Genomic DNA, 16,435 nt, shown 5'->3' on the forward strand with positions numbered 1-16,435 from the left:
TTTGGAATGATTCACACAGTGAGCCTGTCTTAAAACCTGCGACTTGCCTGAAAGGGAGGAAAGAAAAGCTCAATCAAAATTCACAATAAAATTCTAAACTCGCTTTCCTACAACCTAAGTTTGGACTCACCTTTCTGCAGTCACGTCTGTTTTTCTAGGATACTAACTCCTCTGCTCATGGATTGAACGTGGTTTTCCTTCTTTTCTACTGAGGAATGCTCATTTAACAGCTGCATCGTGGGGTGAATGAAAGTGTTATTTTTCATCAATCGGAAAAATGCTGTAATCTAGCTCCATAAGTAAAATTAAGAGGTTCTAACCGGGGAGTAATAGAAGAGAGAGAAAGTGTAATAAAAAGAGGTCGCAATCGTGCCTTTGAAGTTTGAACGTTCACTTTATTTGCTGTTTTCTTGTAATTGACTACCATTAATTTCCTTTTAGAGAATTTATTAGATGTTGGAAATTTACCAAACATTAAATATGAGAAAAATCTTGAAGACACATGCCTTAAATAAATGAAGCAAAAAAAATTTTTATTAGACATTTTAATCCACTGGAGAGAAATAATCTGTTACCTATCTATCAAGTGAACAGAAGAGTAAGGTGCACGGAGAGCGCCCGGATAGCTCAGTCGGTAGAGCATCAGACTTTTAATCTGAGGGTCCAGGGTTCAAGTCCCTGTTCGGGCGGCTGTGGTTTTTGTTCCCAACTGCGTAATTGTGGTAGCCCAGCCCGACGCGAACGTGCCTCCATTTTAAATTGAATTCGATTCATTGATTTCCGAATGTGCTTGGGAAAAGTGTTCTTAGGGCGGATAGAGAGAAAGGTGACTGTGAACAGGATATGGAGGTTTCATATGTCGATGTTGTGAGCAGAGAGACATTTTTTCGGATTGCAAATGAGGAAGGGAAAAAAAGGGTTAAAACGAAATCCCCCGTGTTCTCACCACAAAAGAATAAGAAGCATGCGAAGTAATGAACTCATTAATAAATTCAGATGTAATTATAATTTATTGGTCAGTTTTCAAGCCAAAAACTGAAGCGCCCGAACAGGGACTTGAACCCTGGACCCTCAGATTAAAAGTCTGATGCTCTACCGACTGAGCTATCCGGGCTCTTGCGGAGAGAGGGCGCCTCTACACCATCTTACATAAAAATAAGAAGTGTTTTGTAACTAATCCTGTCCCGGCTTTTCACAAAACGGTTTCAACTTTAAAATTCGAGCTTTATGAGCAGAAGAAAAACAAGAGGACCAAATTCTGCACCTTTCGCCAGCAACACCCGCCAATCCCGAATTGCAAACGTGTGCGTGCCTAACACCCAGACATCGATCCAATGTAAATGAGCTCCTACTTCTGAAGGGCTGTGGGACGGGGTCCTACTTCACGGTTGATAACAGAGTGGATCGGCGCTAACTCCGCAGCAACAAGAAAAAAGTCTGAGAAAGAATATAAACCTGCCGTTCTGAAACCATTGGGTTGGAGGGATGGTGAGGTGGCCCTGTAGGGCGCCTGAAGGCGTCCAAGTAATTTTCGGGGCGCAAACCCCAGGAGAGAGCACCAGGGTAACATTGTGGGTAGAAGCCCCACGGAGTCGGAAACAGAAATGCTGAATACGCGGTGGAGAGCTTACCCTGATCTTGGTGTTGGAAACGTACCTCTCGCAGCGGTCTGTAATTTGAGCACAGCTCTCTCTCTCTCTCTGCTAAGGAGCTGGTTGAGAATTACTCATAGAGGAGTTGAGTATGGGATCTTTGTTAACTGACGTTGTTGCTTCCTCTCAATTCAATCTTTAATTGGGGAGTGACTGCTTTGGTCTAGCAAAGCCACTTTTAGGAATTTGTCCCAAAGAAATAATCAGGGACATAAAAAACATCTGACCACAGGAGAGATATCTGATCATAGCATTTTTATTGGAAATGACATAAATAACTATATCAATAACTATATCAATTATGGTATAGCCTTAATATGGAATGTTATGATGCAGTCATTAATATAAAATATAGACAAAAACAACTTGGGAAATTGAAAATATTGTTTAGAATAGTTCAAATTGCTTGCTTTTGTTTTTCTCTTTTTTCAAGAAAGGAGTGCATATATATACACACACACACTCAAAAACTAAAAGGATAAATGCTTCCACAAAGTTTGAGTTTTGAAGGTAGGGGGTGTCTGTTTGAATCCTGACTGCCATTGTGTAATCTTGAACTAACTGCTTCTCTGTGTCTGGGGACAATAGGATGATCATGAGAATAAATAAGATAGTTTTATAAATTGTTTATAACTGGTCTGACATTTAATAAGTATACAGGGGGGCTGGGGTTGTAGCTCAGTGGTAGAGGTTGCCTCACATGTGTGAGGCACAGGGTTCCATCCTCAGCACCACATGAAAATTAAAAAAAAAAAGTTATTGTGTCCATGTAAACTTAAAAATATATATTAAAAAGGTATATATGAGGTCACATCAAGATTTAATGGCCCTTTAAGAAAAAAAGACTTAATGGCAAAGATGTCACAATAACAAAGCTGTATGGGTTCTGCTCTTTTACCAGTCCTTGAAGCTGTCCACCTTCAACAAAGAATTAACATATTTGATTAGAGTGGAGGCAGATGTAATCATAAAAGCTGACAAAATTAATTCCCGGCAAAAGGAAGAACTTTATACCTTAATTAGTGAGGTGCTATTAGAAATCTGTCACATTAATATTTAAGTTTCCCACTCAAAGGGGAACACATCAGATTTGTTCCATTCATGTTATATTAAAAACAATCACAATGATTATCATATTAAATACTCTTTATTATAAAAATCATATGCAAATTCTACTCAAAACTAATGCAGAATGGTTTCTAAAGCTGGTTGTGTTTAGATGGGACACTGAGCCATGAAATTAGGACTATTATAAGACTGGCTTTTCTTTGCTCAGAACCTTTTATTCTTCCTTACTACATATTGAATAACACATTAAATTTTAATGGCAGTCCTTACAGTAACTTTTAAAATTTTTTTTATTTATTCCTTACAGTAACTTTTGAATATTCAGGCATCCAAAGTTCTCCATAAAATAGGCCCAGCCTATTTTGCTAACATTCTATACCAGCACCATCTACTAGAACTGTATAACACAACTGAAGTTAGAAATGTTCTAGCAGTAACCTTTTAAAATGTAAAAAGAAACAGCTGAAATTAATTTTAATAATGTTTTATTCAACACATGTAATCAATATAAAATATTATCAACAAGATATTTCACATAATTTTCTTCCTTTCTAAGTTTTTGAAGTCTGGTATTTATTTATTTTTTAATTATTTATTTTTTACTTATAGGCGGACACAATGTCTTTATTTTACTTTATGTGGTGCTGAGGATTGAACCCAGTGCCTCATATATGCTAAGGCAAGTACTCTACCTCTGAGCCACAACCCCAGCCCTCTTGAACATATCTTATGGTATATATTTTATATTTACAGCACACCCCACTCACCACATTTCAAGCCACCTGTGGCCAGTGGCTACTATATTAGTGTGATTCAATATTATCACAATCTTATACACAACAACTAACAATTCGTCAAAGTGGGCTCTTCTCAGTCTGTGTCTTCTGAACCCTCCTTCTTTCTCTCCTCATTTTTTAATGCCATGTCTCTTCTTCAAATGCCTTCTCCCACCTCTGCCTCTTGAAATCCTAATTGTTTTTATGTATTTAAATTTTTACCACAAATTGAACCCAGGGGTGTTTAACTACTGAGCCACACCCCATACCCCTTTTTATTTTTATTTATTTATTTCTGGGGTTGAGTACAGGGAATTGAACTTAGGGTACTGTTGAACTCCTGATCTTCCTGTCTCAGCCTCCCAAGCTGCTGGGATTACAGACATGCACCACTGCATCCAGCTCCTACTAGTTTTGTTAAGGCTCCACTTGAATTATAGTTCTTTTACAAAATCTTCAATAATAATGTTAAATAAGAAGAAATGATTATTTCAAGAGCTACAGAATTATGTTCAGTTTATGGATTCAGTAACAGAGCCATAATATTATTATTCAAATTGAAAAATAAAATTGGAATCCTATGTTACAACATGCACAAAAATCAATTCTACATAAGTTAATGACTTAAATGGGAAAAGCATATCTTTGGAACTTTTAGAACAAAATACATGACCCAGACAGGGAAGAGTCACTTTAAAAATATATCTAAAATTTACAAAACAAAGAAAATTACTAATACATTTTACTTCATTAGAAATTTCTGTTCATCAAAAGACAACATTAAATAGTAAAAACAAGGGCTGGGGATGTGGCTCAAGTGGTAGCTGGCTCGCCTGGCATGCGTGCGGCCCACGTTCAACCCTCAGCACCACATACAAACAAAGATATTGTGTCCGCCGAAAACTAAAAAATAAATATTAAAAAAAATTCTCTCTCTCTCTCTCTGTCTGTCTCTTTCACTTTCTCAAAAAAAAAAAAAAATAGTAAAAACAAGCTACAGATGTGAAGATGTTATTTGTAATACCTATCACCAAGAAGGACTAGTATCCAGATTATATAATAAGAAAAAGACAGTCTGATAGAGAAATGGACAAAATATTTAGGCAATTCATAGATGAGGAAACTTAAGTCAATAATTATGGAAAAAATACTCATTATATTAATCATGAACATATAAAATAAACCACTATGGGAAATTATTTCATAGGAGAAACCATTTCATATCTATCATGCTTTTTTTTTTTAAATAATCTGAAAATGCTGATGTGAAAATGCAAAGATGTGGAGCAACAGAATTCTTAACACTTCTGCTAGAAATGTATACTTTTATAATTACTTTGGAGAAGACATTGGCATAATAGAGTGAACAATATATATATATACAGTCAATAATTCTCTATATTGTTCGCATGGAGACAAGTTAGAGTGTCAACAGCAGGATTGTTTGTAACAGAAAATTGAAAACACTTAAATAATTCTTCTTGTTCTCCTCCTTCTCCTCTTCTTCCTCCTTCTCTTCTTTTTCTTCAGTGCTGGGGATCACATCTAGAGGATATGATCACACCATATGCAAGGTCAGCACTCCACCACTAAATATACCCCTAGCCCTTAAATATCATAAAAAGAGGAAATGAGTAAAAAAATGTGATGTAACCAGGCTATAATGGCACATGCCTGTAGTCCTAGCAACTGAGGCTGAGGCAGAAAGATCACTTGAGGCTAAAAGTTCATGACAGCCTGGACAACATACACAATTTAATATCACCAAACTTCACAATAATGACAAAAATGTAATTTGCAAGCTGGGTGTGATGGTGCACACTTGTAATCCCAGACTAGGGAAACAAAACAGGAGGATTACAAATTGAAGGCCAGCCTCAGGAACTTAGCAAGATTCTCAGCAATTAAGTGAGAACTTCTCAAATTTAAAAAATATAAAGGACTGGGGGAAAAATGGTTTGGACTATAGCTCAGTAGTAAAGCTTCCTGGGATCAATTTTCAGTGTCAAAGGAGGGAAAAAAAAACCCAATACTACTGGAAGATGAATGATTAATCAAAAATCAGTGTCAATCATGATGGAAAAATTTCTATTCTTTTTTGGGGGGTGGGGTGGGGAAGAGACAAGACAACCAGGGATTGAACTCAGGGGCACTCGACCACTGAGCCACATCCCCAGCCCTTTTTTTTTTTGTATTTTATTTAGAGACAGGGTCTCACTGAGTTGCTCAGGGCCTCTCAATGGCTCTGAACCCTTGGATCACAGGCCTGCACTGCCAGCTCAGCTAAAAGTTCTACTCTTTAAGATTCCATAAATATTTAACGTATTTATCAAGCCTTTATTATTTTTATATTTATATTCTTTTTACTGTCTCTGGGAGACAGTAGGAAGGGACCTAAGCTAACCAAATGCTATTTGAAAGATACAAAACAAATTCCTGTTTGGAAGTTAAACAAAGGGGATGGGGGCGTGAGATTGACAGTGGTTCACCCCAAAAAGCCCTCCCCTCCTTTTTTTGAGAGGTTGCTCCCTTTGAATTAGCTGTAAACAACCGTGAGAAAGGAATTATTTCTTCAGCTTCTAGATCTTCCAGCCATGCGGGAAGTTATGCTAGAAGTAGAGCAAGGGGCAACTTGCAAATTAAGGAAGGTTATTGCCTAATTTTCTTTTGCATGGGGTATCTAAGGAGCCATGTTTAAACAGAAGAGAGCGATCAGTGTGGTCGGGAGACTCCAAGCAAAGTTAAAAAAAAAAAAATTAAAAACCAAGGGGTCTTTATCCTGCAGAGAAATCAGGGAGAGGGTTGGAGATGAAAATTGGTAGCTGTCTTCAAATAACTGAGCAGTATTCATACTGGGAAGCAATGAAGCCTTAATCTGTTCTCCAAAGGACAGCGTTAAAACCAAAAGAAATTGCCAGGCAAAATATTACAGTTCAGAATATCCTGCAAATCTCAGGATCATCCTGAAATAAGTAAAATGAGAGCCGGGCCCTCGCCTGTAATCCTAGCAATTCCAACTCCGGAGGCTGAGGAGTTGGAATTGCTAGGATCAAAAAATAAAAAAGGGCTAAGGATGTGGTCCTGCTGTAAAGCACCCTTAGGTTCAATCCCCAGTACAAAGAACGGAGGGGGAGGGGAAGTAAGGAAAAGAAAATAAATGAAATTAGATAGTGAGGAGTAATGCCCTCTTCCTGGACGCGACAGAAGTGCTGAAGACGCTTTTGTGGCTTTGGGAGAGATCAGACCAGATGGCCTGGCTGTGTGATCCAAGCAAGCTCCCTCTCACTATTCTTGGCACCTCTCTTTTAGTATTTGTCACATAATTAGCAGTTATTTGTGAATATACCAATCTAATCTCTCCCAATTAGTGACAACGCTTGATGCTCCGTTTTCGCTCTCCGGCCACCCCAGGGGCATAACGACGAATAAATTACATTAAGGAACAGTGGCAAGGAAGCATACGTAATTTTTCCGACGAGCTGAAGGCCTCCTCTGATTTTGTTCTAAACTTTCTCCCTTCCCTGTTTCGTGATCTCCTAGGCTACTTCTGTGACTATCACAAGACCCTACGACTTCCCCCAAATATTTTCGGTCGAAACCTCAACTTCCAGTCGCCCAGGTGCATGACTCTCTCCCCGGACCAGGATCTACTCTATGGTAGAGAGCCCAGCCTTTCTAGCTCTCGTAGTCCTCCAGTTGCCCCATCTATGGTTTCCGGAGGCCTCGCCGGAAGTTCTCGTAGGAGATGGGGGGGGGGTTTTACGAGGCCGGAAGTTGCGCCCTCATTCCTCGCCATTTCAAAAATGCTGCCGAGGGCTTAGGACCTGCGACTGCCACTCCTCCCCCCCCCCCCCCCCCGGGCTCCGAGGGGGAGCGACTCATGGAGCGACCATAAGGTGTGGATCTTGGGTTTTGTATGCGGGGTGTCGGGAGGACCGGAGCAGGAGGTGGAGAGGGGGGAGCTGGCCTCCGTGCGGGTCGCAGTTGTGCGGGCCTCGGATCGCGGGAGCGGGCTGGAGGAACTTGTGGCGTGGGTGGCGGCGCTGAACGGTCGCGCCGGGCGGAAGGAAGGCTGGTGGGGGAAGGGCTGTGAAACGCGCGCCCGCGGAAGAGAAAATGGAGGCGGAGGGAGGCCAGCCGAAACTTAAAATCGAAGTAGTCTAGTTGAAGATGCTTAACTCGGCGCAGGATCTGAGGAGTACCGAGGCACTTTGGAGGAGAGCCGGGGGGAGAGAGTGAGACGGGAAGGATGATATTGGCGTGACCTGAGGTTTAATCATGTTAGACTGCGAATTGTCTGCCTCATTTGAATGCTTATTTGAAAAATGCCCGTTTGGGGGCCACACCCAGACTTACGGAAACTTATCTTGGGATGGGGCTCCAGGGTAGTTATTTTAATCAGTGCACCTCGATGGTGGTCGTACTTGCTGAAGTTTAAAAATGGGCTGCTCTTGGCCTTAGGACGTTGGCACGCGGAACAGTTATGAGTCAAAGATATTTGGAGTCTTTAGGTATTAAGTATTAAGACACATCAGTTCAGATGTATTCCCCTCCCCGTACATTTCCTAGTATGAAAACGTATTTTAGTTTAAAAGTATTTATTTCACAATATTTTGCTTTACGGTACTGGTGGGGATCACAAGTCTTAAAAGTGCAAAATACACAAGTGTGTAAAGGTAGCAGTCCAACATTCCTAACCCAGCTCTTCCGGCTAGCTAATGTTAACTGCTGGATGTTTATCCTTTCTGATTGTACCCCAAGTCACATTTTTAAATCATAAGGGCACTCCTTTGTATGTATTTTTCCATTCAGTTTTTCAGATTATATCATGGGCTGCTTTCTATAAATACATACAATTCTTTCTTTTAAAGACTTGTATAGTATTGTGCTATAGTGTTGTACAACAAATATCTGAAACCAGATCCCTGTGGATGTATTTTTACGTTATTTCCTGGCGTAAAAAATTTTAAAGGAAAAAATTGTTTTCATTATGTTCCAGTTGAAAAGGTTGAAAACTGGTGTTTAATATAGGTCCCACAGGGCCCCCCCCTATTGGGGATTGAACTCAGGGGCACTGAACCTCTGAGACAGATCGATAACCCTGTTTTGAATTTTATTTAGAGATTGGGTCTAACTAAGTTGCTTAGTGCCTTGCTTTTTCTGAGGCTGGTTTTGAACACGCAGTCCTTCTGCCTCAGCCTCCTGATCTGCTGGGATTACAGGCGAGCACCTGGCTCCCACAGCTTTAAGGAAGTTATAGAACAGTTAGTTCTGCTGCTGATAAGTTTTTATTTTACTCTTTCTTTTTTTTTTTTTTTTTAAAGAGAGAGTGAAAGAGGAGAGAGTGAGAGAATTTTTTTTTTTTAGTTTTTTTAGTGAGAGAGGAAAGAGAGAGAGAGAATTTTTTAATATTTATTTTTTAGTTCTCGGCGGACACAACATCTTTGTTTGTATGTGGTGCTGAGGATCGAACCCGGGCCGCACGCATGCCAGGCGAGCGCGCTACCACTTGAGCCACATCCCCAGCCCCTTATTTTACTCTTAAAATCAATAGTTGTCTTTAAAGGTAGAGATTTGAAGATGAGGTATATAGGAGTCTCTTGGACTGAGTATAGGGTGGAAACCACCCTTTTATCATCTCTGAGATGAATAAAACTAACTGTTCAGCTTTCTGGGATTTCAGTCTAGTAGGGACACAGATGAAAAGATAAAAATATGTGGGGTTCTTTCTTTGTGTGTGTGTGCTCCTGTTGAACACAAGGTTTTGCACATGCTCTCCCACTGAGCTACACCCTCACCCCCAAGTAAGTATTTTAATAGAGGTGCTTTGGCATCATTAGCTTCCCTTGGGATTCAGAAAAACTGTTGACTAAGGAAGTGACTTTTGACCTAGGTAGAAGAATGAATAAAAATTTTTGAGTTTTGGAGAAAAGAAAAGACAAGTACTAAGGCTTTCAAATTTTAATCATACCCCCCAGTGAAAAATAAATTTTGTATTGTGTCCTATTACACATGGGGGGAGTAATAGGAATAGTTGTGGCTTTTGCAGCCATAGTACTTGTACTCCATGATTTGGGCATGTTTTCTCTCTCTTTGCTTCAGTTCTCTTTCTGCCATTGAGGCAATACTGTCTACCTTTTGGGATCTCCCTAAGGATTAAATGTGTTATTATATGAAAAGTGCTTTAAAGAATGCATGATCCTAGGGCTGGGGATGTAGCTCAAGTGGTAGCTCGCTAGCCTGGCATGCGTGCGGCCCGGGTTCGATCCTCAGCACCACATACCAACAAAGATGTTGTGTCCGCCAAGAACTAAAAAAATAAATAAATATTAAAAAAATTCTCTCTCTCTTAAAAAAAAATGCATGATCTGAAAGTGCTTAATATAGAATGTGGTGGTACTGTGAATTGAACCCAGGGATGCTTTATCATTAGTTACACCTCCACCCCTTTTTATATTCATTTTTCAGGCAGTCATGGTGGTGCATGCTTGTACTCTTAGCTACTTGGGTGTCTGAGGCAGGAGCACCACAAGTTTGAGGGCAGCCTGAACAACTTAGCAAGACCATGTCTCAAAAAAAAAAACCCAAAAATGACTAAGGATGTAATTCAGCATTAAAGTGCTCCTGGTACCACAAAAACAAAACAAAAACCAACTACTTCATTTATTATTTTTTGGATACTGGGGATGGAGGAGCACTTGACCATGGAGCCACAACACCAGCCCTTTTAATTTTTTTTGTTTTGAGATGGGATCTTGCTAAGTTGCAAGGACCTTGCTAAATTGCTGAAGTTGGTCTCAAATTTACAATTCTCCTGCCTCAGCCTCTTGAGTTGCTTGGATTATAGGTGTGTGCTACTGGGCCCTGCATGCTTTCTTTTCTTTTTTGGTATTGGGGCTTGAACCCAAGGGCCCTTAACCACTTAGCTACATCTCTAGTCCACATTTCATGCTGCTATTATTTGTTTGTTTCTTTTTTTGATTTTTATTTTGAGACAGGGTCTTATTACTTTGCCCAGGCTAGCCTGGAACTTGGATCTTCCTGCCTCAGATTCCCAAGCATGTTCAGTAAGTGTTAGCTACTTGGAGTAACAGAAATGGTTTCCTTCCATGGTATAAAATATAATTTTGTTAAGCATTGTTTTATTTTCTATTCATTAATTCTGAGGGAGTGTTTAGGCCTATTGGGGTACAACTTAACAGTTTGAAAACTCAATGCTAAAAACTCTTGAGAGGTGAGTGGTAAAGGAGGCAAATTGAGTTTGCCATTCATAATGGTGGGTGTTGAGTGGTGGAAGTGGAGACTTGGAGAATACCAAGATGGAATGAAAAATTAGTCGAAAATCTGTAAAGAAAGCTTGTAGCCAGGTACAGTAATGCAAACTTGTATATCCAGCAACTTTGGAGGCTGAGGCAGGAGGATCTTGAGTTCAAAGTCAGCCTCAGAAATTTAGTGAGACCCTGTCTCTAAATAAAATTTAAAAAAGAGGGCTAGGCTCAGTGGTAAGTGTCCCTGGCTTCAATCGCTGGTACCAAAAAAAAAAAAAAAAAAAAAGAAAAGAAAAAGAGAAAGCAAGAAAGCTTGAGGGGAACGAGTTTATGTATATGGGAGTACCTCTTATAAGTTGTGAAAAATGGTTTACCTTTCTAGATTCGTTGGGCTGTGAGTTAACATAAGACATTAATAAGAGAAAAAAGAGAAACATAGTCATGTACCTACAAATTCTCACAAAATAAAGACTGGAAAAAAGGTCAAATATTGAAACTTGTATAACCTCCTGAGCTACTCAAGGCATTGGGTTTTGGGGGTTCTAGGGTTGATGGCCACATGCGTTATGGGAGAATGAGGGAAGGAATTGTATGGTGAATAAAGGTTGTCTTGTTATGCAGATAAAGTCTCTTGGGTAATAAAAGTCTCATCAGCCCTTTTCCTGATACAGATTCTTTATTGATTGTAGATTTCCTTTCTAGATGTTTCTTTTACAAAAGGACAGTTTTTAAGAGCTACTCTTATTTTTGCATTTTCTCAGAAACACTTCCTCAAAAATCTTATATTCATTATCTTTTTAATGGGACAACACTTTCTACCAGGTGTTAATGTAAGAAACCCTCACTGTGGTTTAAATTCTTCAAAACTGCCAAGAAGTCATTTTCTGTTCCCATCTCTATGCTGAACTAGCGTGACTGCTGGTTCCCTTCCCCAAAGTCGTGCCTGGAAGAACTATAAAAGGAAAATACTGTGAGAAGTAATGAGTGATGGGGATCTTTTTGAATTGATGGAACAAGAAAGGACTGTCTTGAAATAAGTGTCAGGCATGGCTGTGTAAGAATACAACTGTAGGGAAAAGGAACTGTTGGAAAACTGCTCCTATTTCTTTCCTGCGGTGTTACCTTGGAGTTACCTTTTTCCACACCTGTGGCAGAGATTCCTAGTTCACTTCCCCTCAAGTACCATGCTTGGTACCCATGCTTGTGAGGAGTTGAGAAAAACAAACTGGGAGTCAGGTGGTGACAAAGACTTTAGGCAGTCTCTGGCCCTTATCCTTAGGTCTTGGTAAATCTCTATCATGTTTCTGTCCTTGGGGAACAAAGAGTGAAACCCTGATCTGAGGAGTGATTTTGTAGATTCTGGTTTGGAGTGGAGCTTTCTACTGGAGCCTTCATTTCTTTCTCCAGCTTACAGGGGCTGATGGGCTGGAGTCTGGATTTCCCCTATATGCCTCACTTGTTAGAGTACCTGATCAGATCTCCCCTGAAAAATACAGTTGAAGGACACCAATACTTTAATCGAAACTATATAGGCTTAATTGGAACAGAAACGTGAGGACAGATTGACAAGTAATTTAAAGTTAACTACTGATAATCATTCTAGAAGAAATGAAGGAAGATGTTAACAATTTGAAATAAGAATTCACAGGGGCTGGGAGAACCAAACAAATAATAGGCATGAAGAATACAATAGTTATATTATACATGGGGAGCATAACAGAATGGATACAACTGAGACATTAAGAAAATCTTTTACAGGGGCTGGGGATGTGGCTCAAGCGGTAGCATGCTCGCCTGCCATGCGTGCGGCCCGGGTTCGATCCTCAGCACCACATACCAACAAAGATGTTGTGTCCGCCGAGAACTAAAAAAAAAAAATAAATATTAAAATTCTCTCTCTCTCTCTCTCACTGCCTCTCACTCTCTCTTTAAAAAAAAAAAAAAAAGAAAATCTTACAATAAGGAAAAAGACACAAAACGCAAGAAGAAAAGTAGAGTAAATGTAGAGATGCATCTGATTTAATAGAAGTTTTAGAGAAATAAAAAGGAGGAAATGCTTTATGAAATAATGGAGTAATTCTCCTTCACAGTTACAAAGACCTCTGCTTGAGATTCTCTAGAATACTAAAGGTGAGAAATCAGGAAAACTCATTCCTAGGTGAGTCAAGTTAAGTCCTAGCTTAATAGTCAAATTAAGAAGATCAAAGCAAAAGAAAAATACTAGGATCTCAGAACAGATCACTTACAGGGGAGCAAATAAAAATTTCCTTCAATATCACTAGATGCAAGAAAGAGTTTTCAGAGCATTGAAGCCATATAGAATTTTATAGCCAAGCACATTTATTTAAATAGGACATGAAGTATGATCATGTGCCAGGCATGATGGCACATAATGCCTGTAAATCCCAGCAACTCTGGAGACTGAGGCAGGAAGATCCTGAGTTAAGAGTCAGCCTCAACAACTCAGCAAGGCCCTGCCTCAAAAAGGGCTGTGAATGTTGCTCAGTGGTTAAGTGCCTTTGGGTGCAAAATCCCATTTAAAAAAACAAAACAAAAAAACCCCTCAGGCTATGAGGTCTTGTAAACTCTGCCAGCTGTATTAAAGGATCCAGTACATATATTAATGAGCAAATAGATATAAATTTCTGCCCACTTAGAGTTTATGTTCTACATTATATATTAATATGTATAGTATATAGTTTGTAATAAGGATGGTGGAGAAAAATAAAGCAGGAAAGGAGACAGTAATACAGGGGGTTGGGAGTTGCACTTATTAAAAATAGTTGGTCACTGGGAGACCTCAGGGACAGACTGATGGACAGACTGATGCTTAAGTGAAGACAAAAGGATAGGAACTAAAGGACAGGGGAAGCCAGAAAACTTTAAAGAGGAGTGATATTATGCGCATATGCATGTGTTGTATGTGTGTGTACATTTAAAAAAAATTTAACCTGAGTTTCCTGGCATGCAGTTTCAGGGGTACTCGGAATCTCCAAAGTGATAAATGCCTTTTGTATGCTAATGAGTTGACTGGTGGCTGGCAGCCCCTAGGTAGCTATGAGATGGGGGCTGGTCACCAGAAAATTCAAGGTAGGATTACTATTGGGACTTTCAGCCCTACCCTCCTGTCTTTCAGGGAGGGGAGAAAGGCTGAAGGTTAAATTGATCTTCAGTGGCCCTTAATGCCTATGATATGCAAATCAGTCTATGTAATGAAACCTACACAAAAGCCCAAAAGGACAGAATTTTGATAGCTGAGGTTTTTGGAGGGTTGTTTGCCCAGAAAAGGTCTTGGAATTTTCTTTTTTTTTTTTTTTTAGTTATTTATTTTTTAGTTCTCGGCGGACACAACATCTTTGTTGGTATGTGGTGCTGAGGATCGAACCCGGGCCGCACGCATGCCAGGCGAGCGCGCTACCGCATGAGCCAAATCCCCAGCCCTTGGAATTTTCTTATTCCTTCCCACATACCTTGCCCTGTGCTTCCCATTTGATTCTCATCCATATCCTTTATAATAAATTAGATGTGGTTTCCATAACAAATTAATTGGTTCTGAGGAGGGTGTTGTGGGAATCCTGATTTGTAGCCATTCAGTTGGAAGCATAGGTAAAACAAGCTGCAGCTTTCAATTAGCATTGGCATTGGGGCGCAGTCTGGGATTGAGCATTCAATCTGTAGCATTGAAGCTAGATTTAAAATTAGGTAGTCAGTGTAGTTAGGTAAATCGAGTCTAATATCAAGTGAAATCTAAATGGAGGCCATGTTGAGAATGAATTCCAGAAAAGTTGAGCAACTCTCCTGGAATGTTAATGAAGTCCAGGAAAAAGCCCGAGGCCAAAGTCCATCCCAAAGAAATGTTAATGAACAGCAAACTTGAAGATGCTGACTCGGAAGTGCACACATGTGTCACACTCCTCAGGCCTTCCCACCTACATTCCATCACTGAAAGAAACTATAAAATGGAGAGACAACCGCACTTCCATGGATTCCATCTTTTGGGTCCTCTTCTTCCTCCGGGAGAAGTCTTTTCTGCTGTCCTTTAATAAACTTCTAATTTCTACTCTGACCTTGCCTCGGCATGCTTCTCTGGTGTTATTCTTCAACATTGGGGAAGCAAGGACTCATCGGTCAACAGTGGTAACAGCATCTGACACTATCTTCAGGTAAAATTAGAGGATACCCAGCTGAGTCTGCTGCAGAATTGGTTGGTTACTGATGGGCCCAAATGCTCTTAATTGGTGACCATAGGTCACACAAGTCTGTGTGGATTGTTGAGTGAGAGTATATGAGAAACTTGAGTTTGTTATTCATGTATTCTCTCCTGATGCAATTAAGAGAGAGTTGGGTTATTTTTTTTAAAGAATTTTTTAATATTTATTTTTTAGTTCTCGGCGGACACAACATCTTTGTTTGTATGTGGTGCTGAGGATCGAACCCGGGCCACACGCATGCCAGGCGAGCGCACTACCACTTGAGCCACATCCCCAGCCCGAGAGTTGGGTTATATTAATGTAGTAATAAAAGTAGTGAGAAGTGATTAGATTTTGGACATAATCTGAAGACGGAGCTTAAGAATTTATTTATGGACTGGGTGTGGAGTGAAAGAGGAGTCAAGGATGGCTTCATGAGTTATTGACCTGAATAACTGGAAGGCTGGAATAGCCATTTACTGAGAGGGGGAAGACTGCAGAACTGGCAGGTTTGAGGAGATCAAGTGATTTTTATATTGTAGGGTTTGAAGTACAAATTAAAAGCCAGTTTTAAAAGATTTAAGGATTTAAGTTATGTTTATATTCTGTTTGACTCCCTTTTATAACAAGGAAAGCTAATGGGGCAGAGAGGAATTACTTTGTTATAGTTTAGCTTTCTCTGAAGAATAAGGGATTTTGTTAGCTTCAGCCGGTGCATTTGTTTGTTTTTCTAAGTTCCTTTCACCCTTTTCCCCATATGACTTGTAAGTCACAAATTTCATTAATTGAGTTCCATCTATTTTTAAAAACCTGAAGGTAAACTCAAGCAGTTAATTTAAACATTTATTTTCCTTCTGTATAGTTTTTTTTTTAAAGAAGTAGAGAGTGAACAATTTTAAATTTTCTTTCAATTCATGCTGCATTTTTCTCTGATGATATATGTCCATCTTGGTTTAACTCATTTTTAGTTTATTTTTTTTAGTTGCCAGTGAACTTTTTTTATATCGGTGCTGAGAATCGAACCCAGTGCCTCACACGTGGTAGGCAAGTGCCCTACCACTGAGCCACAACCCCAGCCCAGTTTAACCCATTTTTAAGTGTCTAGTGGCTGTGCTCCTTTTAGTTTTGGTGCATTCAGAAGCTTTTTTTTTTTGTAGTGTGCTGGGGATCAAACCCAGGGTTTTGTGCATGGAGGCAAGCACAACACTAACTGAGCTATATCCTCAGCCCTCAGAAGCTGATACTGAAAATGTTGACTCTCACTTTATTCAATGAGACATGTTCCAACATGTTGCTGAGATTTTCCTTGAAATGCTTGGAATCTTATCTTGGCAATTCTCCAGCTTTACATCTGTCTTCCAGAGAGGGTCTTCACATCACCAGGAGAAAGGAACTTGATATCCTTTGAGGAAGTAATAATTGTAAATGACTTTCAGCTAAAACAATTTACTCATTTACATCAGTATGGAGGTTGGAGCATG

The 16,435-nt window shown here is 39.7% G+C and overlaps 1 protein-coding gene, 1 long non-coding RNA gene and 2 other non-coding genes across 9 annotated transcripts in view; 2 read left to right on the top strand and 2 right to left on the bottom strand.

Moving 5' to 3' along the window:
* Positions 1 to 616: 616 nt before the first annotated feature.
* On the top strand, positions 617 to 689 carry Trnak-uuu (transfer RNA lysine (anticodon UUU)). Its single transcript has one exon. It is a non-coding gene; the product is annotated as a tRNA-Lys (tRNA).
* A 352-nt stretch (positions 690 to 1,041) lies between these two features.
* On the bottom strand, positions 1,042 to 1,114 carry Trnak-uuu (transfer RNA lysine (anticodon UUU)). The gene has a single exon. It is a non-coding gene; the product is annotated as a tRNA-Lys (tRNA).
* A 2,074-nt stretch (positions 1,115 to 3,188) lies between these two features.
* Positions 3,189 to 7,212, bottom strand: LOC144367186 (uncharacterized). Its single transcript, XR_013426482.1, has 2 exons — positions 6,959 to 7,212; positions 3,189 to 5,041 (listed from the first exon to the last, which is right to left on the bottom strand). It is a non-coding gene; the product is annotated as an uncharacterized LOC144367186 (long non-coding RNA).
* Positions 7,213 to 7,260: 48 nt separating this feature from the next.
* Positions 7,261 to 16,435, top strand: part of Mdm4 (MDM4 regulator of p53) — a 35,983-nt gene continuing 26,808 nt past the window's right edge. For 3 of the 6 annotated variants that reach the window (XM_078022658.1, XM_078022659.1, XM_078022660.1), the window contains exon 1: positions 7,261 to 7,392. The gene's annotated coding sequence lies outside the window, so the exon portion shown is untranslated. Of the gene's footprint in view, positions 7,393 to 14,272; positions 14,928 to 16,435 lie in introns of those variants that run through there. The other 3 variants (XM_005330297.4, XM_013360822.4, XM_040276956.2) reach the window with 2 other exon arrangements.

This window comes from Ictidomys tridecemlineatus, chromosome 10, assembly GCF_052094955.1.
Source record: "Ictidomys tridecemlineatus isolate mIctTri1 chromosome 10, mIctTri1.hap1, whole genome shotgun sequence".
Classification (NCBI taxonomy): Eukaryota; Metazoa; Chordata; class Mammalia; order Rodentia; family Sciuridae; genus Ictidomys; species Ictidomys tridecemlineatus.